We start from the raw sequence: 24,705 nt of genomic DNA, 5'->3' as shown, positions 1-24,705 counted from the left end.
CACTGTATTTACTGGGCCACCTAACTGCTTATCTTCCCTCAAATACTCTATTTATTTTGAATATTCTGATTTATGTATGTTGTTTCCCTCATTAGTACATCAGTTCTAGAGAGTAGACACTATTTTTATTTTTATTTTCTTTGGATCTATAGAACTTAACACAGTGGTTGGAACAGAGGAAATGCTTTGCTTTTTCATAGATTAAAATTTTGTGGAGATTTAGTCAGCAAAGTCTTTAGAGATAATGTAATTTGACCTGTTTTATTTGATCTTAGTCTGACTTAGCTCTGAGACCCAGAGAATTGGTAGACAAGGTCAGAATATCTTCTCATTCTTTCTCCAAATCTAAGTGCTGCTAAATGTCTATCCCCATTGATGGTCATCTCTATGCTTCTATACTAGTTTTCTCAGTTGAGGACTCACATAAGACTAGGAAATTTGTCTTCCTTGAAGGGAAGGTGAAAGTCACTTCTTCCTCAAATCATTTTACAAACCATCTCCCCAAGTTTCCTCCACTGATTGTAATCCCTAACCAGACATACCAAATCAGGAACAGCCAGGAGGTAAAAGATCATGCTAAGCTTTACCCACCGATCCAAAACTCTGACATAGAAATTAGGAGAGCAGAAGTAGACATTTCCAAGGTCCAATCTCTTCAATTTCTTGCCTCAAAGGCAAAAACTTAGTTGAATATAGGGAACTGCCTTCCACTGCACTGAATTACATGGCTAGACAGTTTCAGAACAAATTGGAGAGAAAAAGAGAGTGAGGAAGAGAGAAATACTTAACAGAAATTCTGCTGATGTGGATACATTACTGCACAGAACATGTTGTTCATGGTCCTTATATTTCTTGAAGTGGCTCCCTTTCATTGAATAGGATAAAGCCACCGAACTATTTGATTTATCTGGATGTCTGTGTCCTTGACTGAGAACAAGAGGGGGATAGTACATTCATATGTATTTGTTCCTTCTCCATACCTTCTCCATACCATTTTTTTTCCCACACAGTGTAGTGAATAACAATTACTTTTGGAGTAAGAGAGACCTTGGGTCATTTCTTGCCTCTGATACTTGCTAGAGATGTATGTGATCTTGGAAACATCATCTAACCTTTCTGAGTTTGTTTATAAAATGTGGTTGGTCTATGTGGCCTGAAAGCTACCTTTCAGCATTATGATTCTCTTTTTTTCTTTCTTCTTCCTGTCCTTTCACCCTTCTGAAGATCAACTAGAGGGAGAAGGGAAGAAAAAAAGAACCAAAAATCAGACAAAATTGGCAGAAATAAATAAAGGAAATGGAATTCTCCAATGTTGGAAAATTTAGAACTTTTTAGTATGTGGGTAGGTGTGAACATAAATATATGTGTGAACATGTACCCTTGTATGTATCTTTTTGTGTTTGAGGGGGAAAAAAGTGTCCTGGGAATAGGAGCATTCCAGTGATATATGGTAGGCATGGTTGATGAGTGCAGTTCCCATGCCTTCCATCGAATATATACTCAATGGCTATCATCTCTTTTCTTAGCTCTAAATGGTAAGGCCATTAGCTGGGACTAGAATGCTTTCTGCCTTTCTTGGTCTTTTATTATTTCTATATCCCCATCCTAGGGGATTAGAAAAATAGAAAAGGCTACATGTTATTAAGTTGCTTATCTTCAGATGGGTTCCCTGGTATTTCTTTGTCCTAACTCTCCCTCTTCCCTCACCCTCATCCCACCCTTGCCCTCCAGCTGTGCTTTTTTCTCCTTTGCATTGATTCAGCAGCAGTCCTAATAGGGAGGGCCCTAAAGGTGTGTCCCAGTTTTCCCACATCCCCGCCAATATTTATCATAATTTTGTTCTGTCATCAGAGTTGTAATAATTTGCATTTCTCTAATCAATAGTGATTTAGAGCTTTTTTTCATATGTCTAGACTTTAATTTCTTCATCTGAAAATTGTTCATATCTTTTGACCATTTAGCAATTGATGAACGGTTAGTATTCCCTTCTAATCTTGGCTGCATTGGTTTTGTTTGTACAAAACTTTTAAAATTTAATATAATTAGAATTTTCCATTTTGCATTTCATAATGTTCCCTAGTTATTCTTGCTTCTAAAGGTTTGGAAGTTACTGTAGCTATTTCAGAAATAACATATATTGATCCATCTAGGTCATTGATGCTAGTAGCCAGGTACACTAAGATATGGAGGTTGTCAAACTTGGCCAGTTTGATCAACATTATGCCATGTTCAGGAGAGTCTGCCTTGAAATATAGATGTTGGAAGATAAATTCATAGTTTATTTCCTGATCTTGGAGCCAAGCCTGAAAGTTGTTGTTTGGAGCACCTATTTTCACCTGGAGGTATCTAAAAAAAAAAAAAAAAAAAACAAAGGAGATGGGGAAACTTTGTTGACAATGTTCATCTAGTCCCAGCTCTGCTTTTAACTCACTCAATTTTTTTTTTGGATAAATCATTTAACTGGATTTCCCATATCAATAATGTGAAAAGACTGAACTAGATATTTCTTGCTCTCAGATTCCATGAATCTTAAGAATCCCTAGACATATATTTTTCTCAACATTTCTCCAGCATCTTCTTTTCCCTATTGTTTACCCTTCCTCCCTGAGAGAGTTTAAGCTTTTGTTTTTAATCCCTGGAGAGAATACTATACTCAATGTTTTGTTTATATAATGTCCCTAAAACCTCCATATTCCTCCTTATGCATCACTACTTCTGATTCTAAGAACTTTGCTTCTCCTTCCATTACCCACTTTGTTTTTGTTGTCGTTGTTGTTGTTGTTTTTTCCTGAAGCAATTGGGGTTAAGTGATTTGCCCAAGATCACCAGCTAGTAAGTGTAAGTGACTGAGGTCAGATTTGAACTCAAGTCCTCCTGACTTCAGGGCTGGTACTCTAACCACCACATCACCTAACTGCCCCCTGTTGCCCACTTTTATACCCTCTTCAGTGGATAGACTCTCAGAAATGTTCTCTCTCCCTTACATACACATGAACCTTGATTCCAAAAGCCTCCTCTCTCCACCGTCCTCTGGGAAATCAGTAATGTATGGATGTAAGATCCTTTCCCCAGAATTCCTCACATTAATTTGTCCATGCTGTAAAATCCCCAGAAGTCAGTTACTATTTAGATTTGGGGGAGGAGGTAAGGAGGTATTTCTAGTTTGGGACCTATCCCATCCTGCTCCAGGGACCCTGTAGAAAAGAGCACTGAATCACTATCACTCACAGTAGGTAGCAGTGAGCAGCTGTCACCACCCACTGCTGGATCAAGGTGCCCACACAAGGCTGGTAGTCAGATTTCAGGTAGGACAAAAACTTGGCGTCAGAATTTTCATTTCTCTTATTAGTGAAGTGAGCAGCTTGGGTGGAAAGGAGGGGGAGAAGAGGGACAGAGAGAAACAAAGAAAGTTTCAGCAAGTTTTACTCTGTTTCCTCTGCCTCGAATATTTTCCCTATATCTTGCCACTGGACCCAGATAGCTCTGAAAAGGAAAGTGAGGCAGGTGACCTTGCATAGCCCTCCCTCACTTCACTTGCATGTCATAGTTTCATCTCCCCAATATCAAGGACAAACAACAACCCTTCCCTTCTTTAACCATTGAATTCTTTATTGGTCTCTAAAATTCAATTTAAATGCTTTCATTTTCATGGAATTCTTTCTGAATCCCCAAGTTATAACATTCTTGGACTCTGAAAGCACTTTTTCAATTCTTTAGTGAATTTATGATGTAATATTTTATATTTTTAAAATAATAATTTTTTATTTTTTAAAATACAAAGATAGTTTGCAATATTCACCCTTGCAAAAAAATCTTGTGTTCCAAGTTTTTCTCCCTCCCTCCTTACCTCCCTTAGACAGCAAGTAATCCAATACAAGTTAAACATGTGCATTTATATTTTTTTAATCTGCATTTATGTCTTATCTGATATTAAGACTATAAATGCCATTAGGGCAAGGACTCTTTCTTATCTCAATATATCTCTTCCAGTATTTAACAGAACCTTCTGCACATACATAGGTTGTGCTCATTAAATGTTTACTATTGTATTTGGTGTTGAGTAAGTTCTTTAACCCCTTTGGACCTAATTTTCCCCATATGTAAAATGAAAAGGTTGATTGAGTAGATGAATGAAGAAATTGATGGCTAAAGAGACTTTAAAACCCCAGTATAATTTGGAATTTTTTGCACATTATACATAACATTTATAAAATAATATACTAATGTAAATGCCTTGAAAAAAATATTAAGTGCTGTAGAAACTTAAGAGATTATTCAGACATATTCTGTGACAGTTAAATTTTTACTTAAGGATTTTTACTATCTCCTTTTCTATGTCCCAATCTCTCTTTCTCATTTGTCTTTCTGTCATATGATTCCATGATCTTTAAAAGAACAATCTTGACTTCTTTTCTCAATCTTCTATTCTTTTTTCTCTCTAAGGCAGATTAAAAAAATTTTTTTTAATATATCATGAACCTCTTTGACAGTCTGGTGAGATCTACAGACCCTTTCTCAGAATAATGTTCTTTCAATGCATAAAATAGAATATATTGGATTATAAAGGAAACCAATTATGTTAAAATCATCATTTGTGTGTATGTCTCCGTGTGTGTGTATGTGTGCATGTGTGTGTGTGTGTGTGTGTGTGAATTGAAATTACATGACTTGCCCACTTACAGCTAGTAAGTGTTAAGAACTCAGGTTCTCCTGATGTCAGGGCCAATGATCTATATCCATTGCTTCATCTAGGTGCCCCCTAAAATCATTATAAAAATATTCCCCCACAAAATAACTTCATGGATTTCTGGATAAGAATTCCTTCGTAGCCTTATGTTAAAACAATTGAATAGTTGTGAAGTTTTGCTTCTTTCTTTTTAGCTAAAGAACTCTTGGTTCTGCCTGTTCTTGCTTCTACCTTAGAAAATTTTCCATTATCCTCCCTTTTCTCTCTGGCTTTTTTGTTGTCATTTTCAGTCATGAAGATCCATGTTCTTGGATCCAAACCCCTCCCTCATTGTGACCAGGAAACCTTTCTAGCTTGGGAAATATCTGTCCCAGTGGGCAAATGGACTCCAGGGCTCAGAGCTTTTATTCTTCTCTAGTTACATGTAAAAACAATTCTTAACATTTTGTTGTTTGGGGGTTCCAAATTTTAACCATCCCTATTCCCTTCTTCTTTCCTTTCCCTGCAATGGTAAGCAATTTGAAATAAGTTATATATGTACAATCATTACTATATCACTATATAATTCTTAAAGCATTTTAATACATTTAAGTTCAATTTTTAGATCAATAAGATACTTACTGTACCCATTTGTCCATTCATCCAAAGACTGATTATTAGTTACTTATTGTAACCAAGATGCAGTGCTTTCAACTATTGGGTAATGTTCAAATGGGTAACTGGGTAGAGTGACAGGAATGGGAAAAGTCCAGAGGGAGGCAATATGATAAAGTGAAAAGAACACTGGCTTGAGAATCAAGAGGACTTGACTGTATGATCTTAGCATGCCATTTAATCCCTGTGGGTTTCATTTACCCTGTCTACAACACAGGGGCCTTGGGCTAGATGGCCTCTGACATTCTTTCCATCTCCAGATCTTTGATCTCTTGACAATATGATCATCTGAACTTTCAGGAATTTCCTACCCTAGGAAGGAAGATATTGTCCAAATCTTTTCTCTTCAGGATAATCCAGTATATTTATTTCTTGTTAATTTTTTTTTTATATTTTTGCATCTATTTGGTTTAAAACACACAAGGGAGTTATTTTCAGGTTCATTACAGATATTATTTTATGTTAATAGTCAGTCTAGTTGCACGAAAATTGCAACTCTTTTCTAAATAGGAAATTATGCCTTCAACCCTTAAGGCTAAGCAGCACCTCCCTACACAGATAAAATATTCCTGTTAGAGAAACCATCTAAGAGTACAACTCAATGTGAACAGAGTCCAAAATATACATGTGATATACCTTACTTCATATCTACTAAATTCAGGAAAGTATCTTATCTATGATATTAGACATCCATTAAAAATCTGCTTCAACTTTGGTCACTGGGATATATAACACAGCTTAAGAAGTATTTTTTCAGATGATTAAACATGATTAAAATATGTCCCAACTCATTTAATTTATATTCCAAATAGATTAACATATATGGCACTTGCTCTAAGGGAATCTGTCCATTTAAGGAGTGTCTTAATACATAAGCAAAGAAAGAATCTTGGCACTATCACTCTGTACTACAGAAATATCTCAGAGAATCATGCCTTTCTAGCTTCCCTCCTTCCCACCCCCAACAGTGTTTAAAATACAATTACACCTGCGATCATGGTCCTCCATCTTGTAGTACTTCCAACCTTTCAGTGGAGTCAGGACAAATAGAAATGACAATAAGTGTTTACCTGCAAAGGGCTGTGGGGTGGTGGTGGAGAGGACAGCCTCCTCCATGCAAAGAATTTGTCACTGACTTTGTTTTCCCTGTGGCATCTTCAAATATTCACATCCTACACATCTTTAAGTCTCCACTCAGTTCCCAACTCTTCACCTAGAATGAACTCCTTCCTGATACAAGTCTCTTAGAATCCCAAGTTTCCTTCAAAGTTCAGTTCAAAATGAAGTCTTTCCTAATATCTTAGATCTTACTAAGGTGCCTAGGACACAATAGATGCTTAATAAAAGCAATAGGTGCTTATTGGTTAACTGATTCTTCAGTTGATTGTTTTTATTTTGCATATTTACATAATTTTTAATAATAGTTTTTTATTTTCAAAATATATGCAAGGATAGTTATTAACATTCACTCTTGCAAAACCTTGTGTTGCAATTTTTTTCTCCCTCCCTTCCATCTACCCCCTCCCTTAAACAGCAAGTAATTCAATATATTTTAAACATGTGCAATTTTTCTATGAAGATTTCCACAATTATACTGCACAAGAAAAATCAGATCAAAAAGGGAAAAAAAATAAGAAAGAAAACAAAAAGCAAGCAAATACAACAAAAAAAGGTGAAAATACTATGTTGTGAACCATATTCAGTTCCCACAGTCCTCTCTCTGGGTACAGATTGCTATCTTTATCACAAGTCTATTGGAACTGTCCTGAATCACCTCGCTGTTGAAAAGAGCCACATCCATCAGATGTGGTCATTGCATATTCTTGTTCTTGCTGTGTACTTTGTTCTCTTGGTTCTATTCACTTCACTTCACATCAGTTCATGTAAGTCTCTCCAGAGCTCTCTGAAATCCTGCTGGTCATTTCTCACAGAACGATAATATTCCATAACATTCATATACCATAATTTATTCAGCCATTGTCCAACTGATGGGCATCCATCCATTCAGTTTCCAGTTTCTTGCCACTACAAAAAGGGTTGCTGCAAATTTTTTGCACATTCACATGTTTATTTGTTATCACTTCTTACAAAATGTAAGACTCTTCTGGACAAGGATTTTTCATTTTTTTTCTTTGTATCTGTATAGCACCTAGGACAGTGTCTGGCATATAGCAGGTGCTTAATAAATGTTTGTTGGTTGATTGATTGATGGGGATCTTCTCTTACGCTCTTTTTATATCCCTCACATACAACAAATGATAGCTATTTGGAATTATTCCTTCTTTTGCACCTTTAGGAATATAAATGTCTCTCTGGAAATTAAGAATACAAGGCAACATAGTCTAATGATTAGAATACTAGACTTTAGCACCGGGGAGACCAGGGTTCAATTCCTGTTTCACATATTTACTAGTTGTAGGAGTGATGTAAGCTAAGTGGTGTAGTGTGCTTGGAATCAAAAGTCTCAAACTCCTGAGTTCAAATTCACCTTAAGATATTTCCTAGGTGATGTCTCTGGGCAAATCACTTAACCCTGTTTGCATCCATTTTCTCATCTGTAAAGTGAGCTACAGAAGAAAATGGCAAACCATTGGTATCTTTGCCCAGAAAATCCCAAAATGAGGTTGCAAAGAATTAGACATGATTGAACAAAATAAGGTTTGTCGTTGTTATTTAGCGAAGGTAGATGGGGCATAGTGCACAGAGTGCTGAGCCTGGAGTCAAGAAAACTTATCTTGCTGAGTTCAAATCTGGCCTCAGACACTTACTACCTATGTGACCTTAGGCAAGCCACTTAACCCTGTTCACCTCAGTTTTCTCATCTGTAAAATGACCTAGAGAAGGAAATGGCAAACCACTCCAGTATCTTTGCAAAGAAAACCCTAATTGGGATCACAAAGAGTCAGGCACCACTGAATAGTGACTTGACAGCAATAAATTATATACAGAATTAATTGGGGTGGTCTCAAAGAGAAGATATTAAAATTAAGGAGGACTGGAAGATGCTTCTTGTAGAAGGTAGGACTTTAGCTGAGATCTGAAGGAAACCAGGGAAGCCAGAAAATAGAGATGAGGAGGGAACCCATTCCAAGAATGGGGGACAGCCAGGGAAAATGCTCAGAGTTGGGAAATGGACAGAATTGTTGAAGGAAGACCAGTGTCACTAGATCATCTAGTACATGGGAGTTCTCCCATGTAAGGTGTAAGAAGACTGGAAAGGGAGGGGGAGCATATAAGATAAGAAAATGTGGATGGCCTATGATTTATATCCTAAGAAGGAATATTATATAAATATTAATGAAATCACAAATCCATTGAGGTACTAGATGCTAACATCTGGGAAGACAAAGAAGCATTTCTATAAAAGGTCATATTGTAGTACAGAATTTAAAACTTCACATTATCCATATTTGCCTTATCAAAAGGTAAAATTCCAAACCCATTGGTTTTTTTGGGGGGATCTTTTAGCACAGCTTGCAATTGAGTCAATTACCTACAGAAGACTTAAGATACTTGCAAGCAGCATATGAACATTCTATGCAATAAAAATAGAGATCCAGCTAGGGTTATCAAAATTGAGTCATATTTCAAAATAATAAGCATTGTGAGTCAGTGCTGATACAACTAATAATAGTAAAAGAGTTATTAAAAGAACTTGTCCAGATGACAACAAATCAAAGTTTTAACAAGTGTTACGGACAAGTGTGCAGGGAAATGTTTTAACCCCCGAACTAGCTCTAGTCTTTCTTTTTTTGTTTGGCTTTTGTTTCTTCTCCCTTTTTTCAGGGAATGAAAGCTTAGCTAGTAAGGAGTCTCTCTTCCTGATTTTAGACCTAGTGCTCTATACCCTGAGCCATGTAACATATATAGTTTCTTTAATATTTTTTAAGCAAGGACTGTTGTCTTTATGTCCCAAATAGTTAGAGATGTGTCTAGTACATAGTAGATACTTAATAAATACTAGTTGACTGATATATCATACAACTAGCACTAAAAAAGACCTCAGAGGGTAACAAATCCAATCCCTTCATTTTATACACAAGGAAACTGAGATCAAGTGACTTGCCTGAGACAAGTGAGAATTAGCAGCAAATGAGTGAGAGTTAGCAGCAAAATTTGAATGTAGGTTCTCTGCCTCCAGAGACAGTGCTCTAACCATTGTACTACACTGCCTTTTGAGTAACTTCTATATCTTCCTATAAATATTCCATGGAGATCCACCCAATTTGTTGGAGGATTTCCTCTAATTCTATTTAACACTGAACCTCTCTGAGGATTCTTCAGGTCTTTACAGAATAGTGATAAAAAAAAAAAATATTTTGTAAGCCTTCAATATTTTAGATATGGGAGCTATTATTGTCAAGTGATGGAACCAAGATTTGAATCCAGGTCTTCTGGTTTCATATCGAATGCTTTGTATCTTCTGTGCCTAGTATAGATACTTTCAGGTGCTTACTGTCTATCTATCTATCTATCTACATGTGTATGTATATATATATTTATATGTGTATGTATATATATATATATATATATATATATATATATATAACTTGACTTATGAACATGCAGTACTTCTTCAAAGAAAAGTTTCTACTTGTCATTTTGAGTGGTGTCTAAGTCTCTGACAGAATTGTTCCAGACTACAGGAAATAGTGTCCAAGATATTCCTTTCAATAGCATAGTCATGTATGAGAATTTATTAGCAGTTTTTTCTGAAGATACAATGACAGATTGATAGAAAAAGAAGCAAAGGGTGCTAGGAATTACAGTGTTCAGACTATCTATAAAAACTATCCTAATCATCACTGAGATTCTTATGCAGTGACAATGATTTGACATATGACTAGAGGAATTGAATCACATCAATAATGTCATTCTCGTTATGAATGAAACCAAAAGACAAAAGAGGAAGGAAATAAAGGAATTAGTTTTTATTATACCCCCAAATAATAAGAAACATAATTTTATGGATCATATTGTCCATCTCATAATACACTGGTCATGATGGGTACTTACTTAAAAAAAGACCACTTTTTATTTTATAGGAATTTATTTTGCAGAATTTCTCTCTTTTAGAATATGAAAAAGTATAGAAATTCTATGAAGAGCTTAGCAAAAGCCTCCAAATTAAGTCAATAAATGCTTTAGTATTTAGTTACTCTAGTTCAAAGATGGATGCTGAAAGAAATAAAAGCTTTTATATTTTACAGAAGCTTACTGTTTATAATTCATTTTTTCAAAAGGAGAATTACTGGGCAGAGTGAGCACTGAATAATATCAGAAGAGAAATTGATTCTATCTTAACCTACAAGAAATAATTGGCTACTGATGTACGAGTCATTTTCTAATCAATTATCTGAGTATAGTCAGATCACTGACTTGTTAGAGGAATCATCAAAATGAAAACCAAAAATGAGAAGTGCAATGAAAATAACTCTATTTGACCTACTTTAAAAAAAATCATTGCTTACAAATGAAAGTTGGACAAAAGAACAGATAACAAGCACTATCATTATTTCCTAAGGCAGTTAAATTCAAGTAAAATCAATCATAACACAAAGTTCAGAAGTTCATAAAACTCAAGAAACAAAAGATGTTTTTGCCAAATGAAAGGATATTAAAGCCAAGGGCTACTCCAATTTAGAACATAAACTCATCTGTAAAATCTTATAGTGGAAAATGGTAGAAGATTATAAATAATACTGTTTCATAAAACAGCATGAAGAGGTGAAGAGCTAAACAAACTTAAAGAAGGTTTAACAGGAGGCCCAATTAAGCCAGATCATTCTAAAGCATTTAAGGATGAAATTAGAAGGAAGACAATGCAGAAAAATGGAAAAAAATTCTAATTATTCTCTTAAGCAATGAGCGGAGTCTCCACATTTGGACTCTAACATCATCATCCCTAATATGTTGTATGAGAAAGTAGAAGAGCCACAAAGTGAAAAAAAAAAAAAAGAATAGCAGCTGGATTAAATCAAGTAAATCCTTTGTGAAAAGGTTATCAATGTTGGAAGCAAAATAATATTGAGGACGAGGAGGTCAAGGTATCTGAAGGGGAGGATATCAAATGCTTGAAAATAATCACAAATAGCATTATTATTGAAACTAAGGAGTCGAGAAAACTTCAAGAACTATTTACTGACTCATGTTTACTTTCCAATCTCTACACACTGTTTTTTCATATGGACAAAATGAAACCATTCCTAATAAAAGTATAAGGAAAAAATAGGTAAGATTTCACAGATGATACATGTCTTTGAAGTCACATCATTGACTTGATGATGTGGAAAATGCAAGATCCTATTGCTCTTATTTTAAAAAGCCTTTGATTAAAGTGGAGGAGTGGATAGAATGAGAAACTTGGAGTCAGAAAGACTTGATTTCAAATGTGACCTTAGACATTTGCTATGTGCCAAGTCGTTCTGCCTCAGTCCTATCATCTGTAAAATGAATAATAAGGACACTTATTTATGTGAGGATAAAATGAGATGTTATTTACAAAGCACTTTGCAAACCTTAAAATTCTATATAAATTTAGCTACTACTTTATCATTCTTTAATAGAACAAAATTTCATCTTAAAGCCTTCTTTATGTTTTCTGTGTTTATGTTAAAATCATACAAAGTTTCATATGTGCAACAATGGAAATGGTTTTATTTAAAGACTGTGATCATACATGGTATAAAACATTTTTGATTGCTTAATGACCTCTTTGTTTAGCTCTTATTTAAGTTCTGATAATTAAGAGGATCAAACAAATAATTTCTGAATAACTAAAGTTGTCCTACATTTTCATTCATGGAAATGAAATAGAAAATCTCTTTCTTCTTTCATGATGCCATTTACTAAGTAGTCCAACTAGGCAACATGTGATAGCAAATGTTTTTGTTCTCTAAATGCAACTAGATTTATAATCCCTGACATGTTTGGTCTTTGGTTTCTAGTGCTAAAATAACATTTTTTAATTAGGAGTGTTGTCAGCATTTGGATAACTAAGCAATTAATTGGGGTAAAGGTTTTCAGGATTTTATAATCTCAAAAGCTTGAAGATGTAGCAGGTTAGCCAAATACATGCAAAACAACATACATGTAGGCTCTCGTCTCCAGAGTTAGATCAGAAACAGATCAGATGACTCACAGAAACATGGAAATAGATCAAACAAATAGAATTTATTTGAAATGAACACTTTTGTTAGAGAGAGTGGGGATTTTTTTTTTTTTTTTGACAATCACTCTGCATGTGAGTCAGAGTATAGGTTTGTGTGGGTGGGTATGTGGGAGGATACATCTGTGGGTGTCAGAGTGAGACAGACGTAGATAAATGGCTGCAATTCAATATCTAGTAAAATGCCTGTAATAGTAAAATAAATTTAAAGACAGATTTTTTTTTTTTTTTTAATGGAGCACTCTAAAATAGTCTTAGATACATAATCTCTACAGACAGGCTTATTTAAGAACCCAATTGCTTTCCACAAAGGGTTTAAATTACCCCTCTTCATACAATACTTGGTAATTTCATTTGCAATCTACTTGAAATTTAGTGATTATCTCAAATGAAACACCCTCCACTCCTGACAGTCATAACTTTTAGAAAATGGAAAAATTGAGATAATTTGGTTGCATTCCTTATCTGGGAGATGTCCCCCTTCACACATCTTGCCCACTGTCAGGACAAGAAGTTGGAAGCAAAAAAAAAAAAATAATAACACCAGAACAAATAATACATTTTCAATGATTGGGTGGCAAAGTTATTGTGAGGGGTTGTAATTATGGACTAGATGGATGGCTTCTCATAGATTGCGTGTTATAATTGGAGAATACAAAGAACCTCCCCCAGATCAGGAATTGGTTATATAATTGCTTATTTAATATTTTAGAGATTAATAGGTAACAGGAATTCAATGGATAGAAGCTGCAACAAGCACAAAGTATATTTCTCTAGTCTTCTTCTCTGCCACCAATAGTGCTATTATTATATATTTGAACCCATGTAATTCTCTAATTTACTGAGCTGCTCAGACCTCTTTAAAGGGAATTAAAGTAAATACCTCCAATAAGCATGATGTATTACTATGATATCTTGTGGGCCTGATTCACCTAATAGATTAAAGAAATATAGAATGTTAGGGCTGAAGAGATAAACTCATTTGAATAAGGAGTTAAACAGGACCCTACCTGAAGTGGAGTTGTTCCTCCAGAGGGAAACAGCTAGTTTGTGACAAAATCAGGACTACTTTCTAGGACAGAGTCCTTTCTTCTATCCATTCAGATAGGTGACATGAGATGATTCATTTAGAAGAAATATATCTGCCATAAAGATATATATTATATATTATGATTATTTTATAAATCTAACTGTAGTCCCATGCCACAAACTCTATTCTCCTGCCTTCTTCCTAGCTCTTGGATTTGAATAGCCATTGAATTCTGGATTGACTAGATATGGCCTCATATTTAATCTCATACATCATAATTTGGACCATTTAATTTCATACATGATAATTCTTATCCTGGGAAACCTCTTTCTTTCTAGTGCCATTAATTAGCTCCATCCCTTTTCTAGAGGGAGGAGATCTAACAGCTGTTTTCTTTTCTTTTCTCATATTTTATTCAACATGGTCAAGACCTTATTAAAGATTCAATTAGGCATAAAAAGAATGAAAGGATTTATCATAGTGTAGTTGGTCAATTAGGACAATAATCCTGTCTTATTAGGTCCCCATTGTGGCAGCATCCCTTATAAATTCTTATATCTTGCAAACTTTCCTAAAAATGTACAGTGGATACTTTGGGATTAGTAGAGTAATTGTACAAAACTGGAAGAAATTAATAGAATGGCTATTTGTCTTATCTCCTTCCTATTCAATAAATTCCATTAACTTCCTATCACCCAGTATCATACAAAATACACCATTTTTATTTTTAAAGCCCTTCATAACTTGATGTGTATGTGTGTATACATATATAAAATTATATATATATTATATTACTATAATTACATATCATATTATATATTATAATATATATTTTATTTATATAAATATATAGAGAGGTGAATGAATTGTCCAGTATGTGTCATAAATAGGACTTGAACTCAGGTCTTCTATGTACTTTGTCATACTACCTCTTTTTCTCTATTTTTACTTTAAAATATATTTTTCATTTATTTTAAAATATATTTCTCAGTTACATTCAGAAAAAAATTTTAAAACTCATTTAAAAATGTTTTGAGTTACAAATTATCTTCTTCCCTCCCACCTTTTCTCCAGCCCTTGAGAAGGCAAGAAATATGATATGAATTATACAAGTAAAGTCTTGAAGACATATTTCCATATTAGTCATATTGCAAAAGAAAAGACAGAAAAAGAAAGAAGGTTAAAAAAAAAGTATATTCTAATCTGCACTCAGAATTCCTCAGAGTTCTCTCTCAGGAGATGGATAGCATTTTATCATAGGTCCTTTAAAATTGTCTTAGATCATTTTCTTGACCAGAGTAGCTAACTCTTTCATCATTTGATCATTAATTACATTCTCCTGGTTTTGTTCACTTCATTTTGCATCAGTTCATAAAAAAACTCCCTTTTCTTTGGGGGGGGAGCTGAGGCAATTGGGGGTAAGTGACTTAAGCAGGGTCACACAGCTAAAAAGTGGTAAGCTTCTGAGGTCAGATTTGAGCCACTGCACCACTTAGTTGCCCCTTTCCATATTTTTTTCCTGAGAGCATCCTGCTCATCATTTCTTATATCACATAGTATTCCATCACATTCATACACCATAGCTTGTTAAAAAATATCCAACTAAAGGGGATCCCCTCAATTTCCAATTCTTTACCACCACAAAAAACCCCTCCCATAATTATTTTTGTACAAATAGATCACTTTCCCTTTTCTCTAATCTCTTTGGTATAGAGACCTAGTAGTGATATTCATTCTGCCTCTATTATATAAAAATGGAAAATTGAGCACAGAGGATTATAACAATACTTAAAATATAATAAAATAACTTTATTTTATGGGTGTGTTTCTAACTAGCATAGAGGGGAGCAGAACATCTCCCTGCCATCATCTCATTTTTTTTTTAACAAAGAGGTTTATAGAAAATAGATGTTCAATAAATGTGATGGTTATAACCAGGACTATATTATCACATTTCTCAGAGTCAACCACCCATTACATGGAAACTAGAAGGTAGAACCATGGAAGAGAAGATTCTTATTTTTATTTGATCAATGGGTAATTTCCTTCTGCCCCTTTCTCCTGTTAACAGAAGTGAGGGAGGTGATGGCTATAGGAAATATGTCAAGGATATTGTCTCCTAGCAGTATTTTCATCGTAGAACATACTCCTGATTGTCAATGGATATGAGTATTGAATTGCTATACAGATTTGTAGGAGGGATGATTCTTTAAAGAGTCAAGGTAAAATTATAAAGTGGAGGAAATGTTTTAATTTTCATTTTTCCACTAGCACCTTTTTTTTCCTAACCTCCTCCCAACCTTCATACAGTGCCCAATGATACCTTGTCCTGCCTTCTTAATATCCAGAATTCCCAGCACAGTGACTCACTCAGGTTTATGAAACATTAATGCCCCAGCTATGAGCTGATTGCATCTGTCCAGAGTTATTTTGACAGAAAGCAAATATGATAGCACTTTGTCTAGATTTTCTGGTCTACTTTATTTGTTGATGACAATGGGGCCTCAAAATGCTATAACTCTGGGAGGACTTTAGAGAATGAATTGCTTATAAGTCAATTTTCATTTGTGGTGATTCACCTGTTAGTGTCTTTACTAACCCAGATTGAGCCTTGTTGCCTTCTTCCCCCAAATAATACATACCAAAAATATTATACATATATATGTATATATGTATTTGCATATCTTTGAATTTCTTTGTAATCTAGTAAGGTGGCTCGGCCCGCGAGGCAGAGTACGTGGACCCTGGAAGAAAAGAGATAAGGGCAAGAGAGAGGGGACGCCCAAAATGGAGGCAAGTCAAATCATTCTGATCAAGCCTCATTTTAATGGGTGCAATAGTACAGATATATATAGCAGTAGAAAAGAAGGCAGGGTTTGTTCAAACACAGTACAGGGTGGGGGTCCTAGACAAAGGGTTGGTATCCCGCCCAAGGATGAGCTGTTCAGATGTTTCTGGTGACAGGAAGCTCTATGATGTGATTAGGGGATGCCTAGATATCTGCCTATTCAAAGTTAGGATGTGATTAGGAGATTCCTATTCAGTAAGTCTTTGGCATAATGTGATTAGGAGATTCAACCTATTCAAGGTTGGCCTTATGTGGCTGTAGATTAGTGCCAGCTCCCCACAGTAAGGCAACTAGGTGATACAGTGTATAAAGCACTGGGACCATGAATTCAAATCTGATCTCAAACTTTACTTAGCTGTGTAAGTCTGAGCATGTTACTTGATACTTATAAATTGAGAATTGCTACATATTTATTATTTCTTTCCCATTTGCAATTATGTAATGCCTTTCAAAAATTTAAAAAAAATGTATTCCACTGTATCAAATACCATTATTGTCACATTTGTAGTTTAGGAATTTAAAGTTCCAAAATGCTCTATTCTAGACCAACATCTTAATTTAATATAGTTTTATCTTTTTATATGAAATATACTTCTTATATGCAAAATACCTATGATTTTGTATCTTGATTTTCCTATCATCATTTTTTTTTAATGACAGAAATTTGCTCACATTTATTGTGATGAGAAATTAATTTGTTTTCTATCACGTTCTCCTTATTAATCCTGGTGTGGCATAGAAATAATGAATTCTGACTTAATATTCATATATTTCAACTATTAAAGTAAGGAAAAAATTATATAGGTATATGCACTATTGATTATTATTTGATGAGAATGGAGAAACTTTGCCTTTGAGATTAAATTATGCCACTCTAATTGAAATCTTTGGCTAATGAATCATCATACTATAGAGTTGAAGCATTTCAATATTGACATTTTCAGAATAAACAAACTCAGAAGACAAAAAGAATTTATAGCTGAGTGAATAGATTGTTCCAAAATTTTTCTTGTAAAGGCAAACAGAAGAGTTGGCAGAATTTTTTTTTCATGAGAATAAAGGCTACCAAAAAATGCCTGCAACATTTGGTTATTTGATTTGAAATGCTCATAATAAACATTTACAAAAAGGCCACCATGAAGATAATTGAAATCTATATACTAGGCAAAGGCTACTAAAAGATAGAGAAATTCTATGAGGAACTCAATAAGACCTTCAAAATTAAATTAACATGTATTCCAACAATTGAATTGGGCAGACAAAAAGGTAGTTTCCACAATGGTTATAGGATAGGAAAAAACAATTCTCAAAAGAATGGTTGCAAACTATTATTGTTCGAATGAAAGAATTTTATAAATCATTAATACTAAAAGGATTACAAATCAGTACCAAAATTAGGTTTAAACTCACACCTCTAAAAATGAATGAAGATGACAAAATATGGAATTATTTAATGTCATAGGAGTTGTGGAAAGACGGGCACAGTAATACATTGTTATAAGAACTACAAATTGGCCTCATTACTGAAAAACAACGGGAAATTTTGCCAAGAAAGGGACCTTTGATCAGAGAGCCCATTCCAAGGCATATGCCTCAAAGAAATCAGTGATGACAAGGAACTTTGTAATTTTTGCCAAAATTTCTGTAACTGCCATTTTTTGGTAGTAGCAAAGAACTAGAAACAGTGTTCCTGTCCATTGATTGGGAAATAACTAAAAAAAGTCTTATTTTTTGTTTCTAGTTTATTCTTGGTTATAATAAATGCCTAGTGGTGGTGGTTAGGTGGGGAGACACATTGAGAAATGTAGCCAATATCAAAACAAAAATTAATAATAATAATAACAATACCTAATATTTATGTAACATTTACTAAGTGTCGGGCATTGTACTAAGCACTTTAAAATTATTATCTCATTTGATCCTCAAAACAATCCCAGAAGGTAGATGTTATTATTATCTGCATTTTACAGTTGCGAAAACTAGAGCAAACAGAGGTTAAGTGCTTACCTAGTATAGTAAGTCAAGTCCCCAGCATTCTAACCACTATACCACCTAGCTACTATGAGATCTCAATAGACATTTTTTTTAATAATAGCTTTTTATTTTCAAAATATATGTAAAGACAGTTTTCAACATTTACCCTTGCAAAACCTTGAGTTGCAAATTTTTCTTCCTTCCTTCTCCCCACCCCCTTCCCTAGACAATGAGTAATCCAATGTATTAGATATTTATTTTTTTAAAAGAAAAAATACTCAATGACTTCAAGGGAAAATGGTTAAAAAATATGTTGGAAAATATGGCTTGGACATAAGAAATAAAAGGCAAAAGACTTTTAGATTAGACAAAAGCCTCCCACCAATATATCAGGAATACTTTTGTCATACATACAAAATTGAAAGACACTGGATATAATGAACCTCTAAATTAAGTTCATATATTCTTTGATATTCATGAAGAGAACAGAAAAAAGACATTGAAAAATATAGCATATGGGTCAGCTAGGTGGTATAATACATAGAGCACCAGCCCTGAATGCAGGAGCACCTGAGTTCAAATCTGACCTCAGACACTTAACACTTCCTAACTGTGTGACCCTGGCCAATTACCTCAGCAAAAAAAAAAAAAAAAAAAAAAAAAAAAATGAAGAAGAAGAAGGAGGAGGGGGAGGAAGAGGAGGAGAAGGAGGAAGAGGAAGAGGAGGAGGAGGAGGAAGAAGAAGAAGAAGAAGAAGAAGAAGAAGAAGAAGAAGAAGAAGAAGAAGAAGAAGAAGAAGAAGAAGAAAGAAGGAAAGAAAGAAAAAAAATATAGAATATAGCTCAGGTTTAAGTGATGAAAGAAGCCTCAAGCATATATTTATATGCACACATGTATATACATATATATGTAATTCACACATATATACATACACATACATGCATTTATATACAATATCTTAAAGGAGAATTGGGAGATACTAAACATGACAAATAGCATAATAAAACATCCCTCTGTTTAATACACAAAAGGCATTAGATACCAATTTTGGAGTCATATCTGAAACACTTCAGTTAAGTTATTAGAATATACGATGAAAAAAAATCAATATACAATTAGAAAAAAAGAATAAGAAGACACTTTGAATGATTGCAACAGTTTTAACCTGACTTATTCAAACCAACTATTGATGTCACAAAAACTGAAAATGAAGAAAGCAAAGATAATGACTTGGATTACTATCAGATCCTACAAAAGTTTAACTAAACTAATTGCAACTTGCCAGCAAATACATGATCTCCTTGTATAGATGGAGATGGCAAATAAGGGAAATGCTGGTTTAAAACAAATTTATTTGTAAAATACAATGAAGGACCGGGCAGATTAGGTGCAACATGACGCAATATTTCAATATTATATTATTCCAATGAATCAAAGAATTAGTCACAAAATTTAAAATCTGAAGGGATCCCAGTGCCTATTTATTTAGTCTAACCCATATACAAAAAGAATTCCCATCATAACATACCTGGCAAGTGATTTCCAGTCACTGCTTCAAGATTTCCAAGAAAGGACAACCTACTTTCTCCCCCCAGACTTCTTTTTTTCAGGTTTAATATAACCAACTGATTGATTCTCACATCAATGCAGCTATCTCTTCAGTGACATACATAAAATTAGACACACCCCATATAATTCTCATCTATGTGTGCCAAAAAGAATGCTACAGGTGATCCACTAATATGCTATGGGACTTTTTCCTAACATCATTGTAGGTAGATGCTACACGGGTAGTGTGGCTATCAATTTTTCTTCACTTTTGCTACTTGACCAGTTATCATTTGACAAGTAGTGGTGGAGATGAAAACAAATCTCCAAAAGCCCTAGTCCAAGTTCCACTAAATCTTATCATCCTAAAATACATTTAGGGATGAAGCTAACTATACAACAATATAGTGAGAGATAAATAATTTTATCAGCATGTCTATGAGTCTATTTCAATGATCAATGGCAATGAAGTGACCATATTTGGGTCTCAACACCTCAGTCCCTGATGTGTCTTATAAGAAAGTAGAAATGACACCTAAGAATATGAGTTTTAGAGAAAGTTGATAGAACAAGCTGAGTGCACATTGTGAAAATCCATGCTGGAGGATAAGCAATTCTTGAAAGCTCTGAGGGCTCATAGTAGTAGATATTTCAGGAAATAAAAGATACCAACATTATAGATAGCAATATTATCCAAAAAATACTGTAAGGAGAAAGAATAATAATTTCTGATATATCCCTACTATATTTTATTTATGAAGTCCTTATGATCATGATTTACACAGACATCAAGAGCATCTTTAATGAAAATATGAAATGAGAAAAGATAGGTTTTGTCATTTTCTGTAGCAGACAGTATTTTTACAATAAAATAATTGTATAAGACATATAGAGCAATATTTACTATTCATTTTTACAAAAGAATATTTTACTCAGGGCATCTAGGTGGCATAGCAGAGAGTACTAGCCCTGAAGGCAGGAGGACCTGAGTTCAAATATGGTCTCAGACACTTAACACTTCCTGGCTGTGAAACTGGGCAAGTCACTTAACCCCAATTGCCTCAAAAAAAAAAAAAAAAAAAAAAGAATGTTTTACTCAATGAAGCAAAACAATACTTTAAAAGGCATTTCTCACACAAGGCATTTCTTATGTGTATGTTAAAGTTGGATATGATTCTTGTCAAAGGCAACTACAGACTGTACAGAGGGTCTTAGTACTATTTAATTACTTATGTCTAGGGTGACATAAAATAGGGAAATATATGCTCACCAGAGGTGATTAACATTATCATGGAAGATGTCTTGCATTAGCTTCAAGGGTAAAAGGTTCTTAATAATGGTTAGGTTTTTCTGATGCTATTTGTATATAATATTATGCTGATTTTATTTAAGCCCTGAACATTGCAGTTCTTTTTTTAATGAGATCCATGATTATCCAAAACAATTTATAAGGAAAAACTAAATGGATGAAAAATTTCAGTTATCTATATGTTTTTGAAAGTTCAGTCTACTAATTTAGTACCTTGCTAAACATATGTGTTCCTCACTATGCATATGTATATTATATATATTTTTTATATATATACATCTTGAACAGAAGTTGCATATTAATCTCAGAATTGAATAGAAAGAAAAAAGTAGGTTAGACTGTATTTGGGAAAGCATGCAGTACTTTAAATGATCCCAAGCTGCTTCCCAATTCTCAAAGACTCATCTATGAAAACATATATTTTCTTTATGATGACAGATGACTGAATAACTTAGGACACTACAATTTCCTTTGAAATCAAAGTTGTAATCAGTTCCAATAGAGCAGTAATAAACTGAACCAGCTACACCCAGGGAAAGAACTCTGGGACATGACTATGAACCACTACATAGAATTCCCAATCTCTCTATTTTTGTCCACCTGCATTTTTGATTTCCTTCACAAGCTAATTGTACACTATTTCAAAGTCCAACTCTTTTTGTACAGCAAAATAACTGTTGGACATGTATATATATACTATATTTAACTTATACTTTAACATATTTAACATGTATTAGTCAACCTGCCATCTGGGGGAAGGGACGGGGGGAAGGAAGGAAAAAGTTGGAACAAAAGGATTCGCAACTGTCAATTCTGAAAAATTACCTATGCATATATCTTATAAATAAAAAAGCTATAATAAAAAATAAATAAATAAAAGAAATCAAAGTTGTAGACTTTTAAAAGTTAATAGAGAGGAAAATGGTGAATACATGAAAGCTTTAGGATATTTACATTGATGATCTGTGTAAAAATAGCATGAGGAATATCTTCTGAGATGTATCTCCCAGACCCAAAACATGAGCATTCACCTTATCTTTCTTAGAACCAAGTATCTGCCTCAGTTACCGGTCACCAGCTCCAAAACATGCATACTTCAGTCTTCTTTCTAGTTCCCCATTATATGATATCTTTCCACCATGAAGATCTAAGTTCATAAAGGGAGAAACTGTCTTTCTTGGTTATGTTTGTAATCCTAGAACTTGGTACAGTACTTGGAACATAGTATGAGTGTAATAAATGCTCATTCATTCACTCTTATCATCTAACTATATATTTTTTATCTGTCAGTCTATCATGTTTATCTATCAATTATTTATTGATCTATTTATTTATCATCTGTCTATGCAAAAAAAGGTCTGTCATTCATGTAACTAGAGTAAGGAGTAGCAGATCAACAGACTGAGTTTTTACTAGTAGACATAAAAAATAAAAGATCTAGTTGGCGTCCTTCTGCATCTTGGGTTGATTCACTGTGAAGGATCTATGGGAGATCAAGGATAAGAATCTCAAGAAACTTGGAACATAAAGAAAGGATAACAATCTGCCCTGCTGAGATGATGAGTGCATTGAAACCTATCCTTGTGACAGATAAATTATTTTTAAAAGCAGGATCATTTTTTTTTCTCTGCCGAAATTGAACTCAAAACAAGTCAAGTCAAAAGATAAAAACTTTTTTCCTCATTAAGAAATAATAATGACACAAACTTCAGGTATTTAGTAATATACTTCATAATACCAAACAGGAATAAACTGCATTTGCTACTGCTAGTAGTACAGCCACTACTAGTGCCTATAAAGATATGTAAACTATAAACCTCATTCAGAACATTCATGTATTTCTATAGCTTTGATCTATACACCAAAATTCATTGATATCTGTCAAGAACTAAAAAAGATAGATCCTTTTCAGAATTTTCTCTTCCTAAATGGTGAATAGAATCACAAATCAAATTTAAGGTACTTCTTCATGCCTTTTATTAGTGCACTTTCATCATGAGTGGTCAACACTTTGGCAAGTAGCCAGGGAGAAAAACAAAGAAAAATGACAAGAATTGATTTTCTTCAATCTAGCTAGTTGATTGAATCACAATATGTTAATATTTTACATTTGTATAGGGTTTTTAAAATTAAGTAATATTTTATTTTTCCCCAGTTATATGCCAAGGAAATTTCTGCTATCCATTTTTTACAAGATTTTGAGTTCCAAATTTTTCTCCCTCCCTCCCTCTCCTCTTCTGAAGATGGTAAGCAATTTGACATAGTTTATATATGTTCTATCATGTGAAACAAATTTCCATATTAGTCACAGTTGTGAAAGAAAAAACAGATCAAAAGGGAAAAAACACAAGAAAGTATAAGGTAAATTAAAAAAAATATGCTTTGATCTGCATTCATAGTCTACCAGTTCTTCCTCTGAATATAGAAAGCTTTTTCTTTCATGCGTTCTATATACTTATCTTAGATCATTGTGTTTCTGAGAAAGGCTGAGTCTTTCATAGTTGATCATCACATAATGTTGCTGATACTGTACATAATCTTTTTCTGATTCTGGTCATTTTACTCTACATCAGTTCTTACAAGTCTTTCCAGGTTTTTTCTGAAATCTGCCTGTTCATTACTTATTATTACACAATAGTATTCTATTACATTTATATACCACAGCTTGGGCTGCCATTTCCGAATGGATGGTCATTCCTTCAATTTCTAATTCTTTGCTACCATGAAAGAGAATGCTATGAATATTTTTGAACATGTAGATACTTTTTCCTTTTTTATGATCTCTTTGGGATATAGACCTAGTATGGTTGCCCTTCGGCATAGTTCCAAATTGCTCTCCAGAATGGTTGGATCAGTTTGCTACTCCACCAACAATGCATTAGTGTCCCAATTTTCCCATTTCCTCTCCAACATTTGTTATTTTCCATTTTTTTTTTTTTTTTGCCATCTTGGCTAATCTGATAGATGTGAGACATCAGTTACTTTATTTTGCACTTCTTCAGTCAAAAGTTATTTAGAATATTTCTTCATATAGCTGTTGATGGTTTTAATATCTTCATATGAAAACTGCCTATTCATATACTTTGACCATTTATCAATTGGGAAATGATGTGTATTCTTATAGATGATGACTCCATTTTTTCTATATTTGAGAAATTTATCAGAGATATTTGCTATAAATATTGTTTCCCAGCTTTTTGCCTTCTTCCTAATCTTAATTATGTTGGTTTTGTTTGTACAAAAGTTTTTTTAATTTAATCTAATCAAAATTATCTATTTTGCATTTTTAATGTTCTCTCTTTTTTTAGCTATGAATTCTTCCCCTCCCCCACCCCAAATCTGACAGTTGGTTATTCCTTGCTCTTCTAAATTGATTATGGTATTACCTTTTATGTCTAAAGTGTGCACCCATTTTGATCTCATTTTCATACATAGTGTGAGATATTGGTCTATATCTATTTTACGTTCTCATTTTCACATTACATTT

At 33.9% G+C, this 24,705-nt stretch overlaps 1 pseudogene; it reads right to left on the bottom strand.

The window, feature by feature from the left end:
• Positions 1–784: 784 nt before the first annotated feature.
• LOC105749859 lies at positions 785–3,371 on the bottom strand (annotated as a pseudogene).
• Positions 3,372–24,705: the final 21,334 nt, after the last annotated feature.

This window comes from Sarcophilus harrisii, chromosome 3, assembly GCF_902635505.1.
Source record: "Sarcophilus harrisii chromosome 3, mSarHar1.11, whole genome shotgun sequence".
Classification (NCBI taxonomy): Eukaryota; Metazoa; Chordata; class Mammalia; order Dasyuromorphia; family Dasyuridae; genus Sarcophilus; species Sarcophilus harrisii.
Note: the sequence above shows the minus strand (reverse complement) of the source record. Positions and strands in the feature narration are given on the sequence as shown.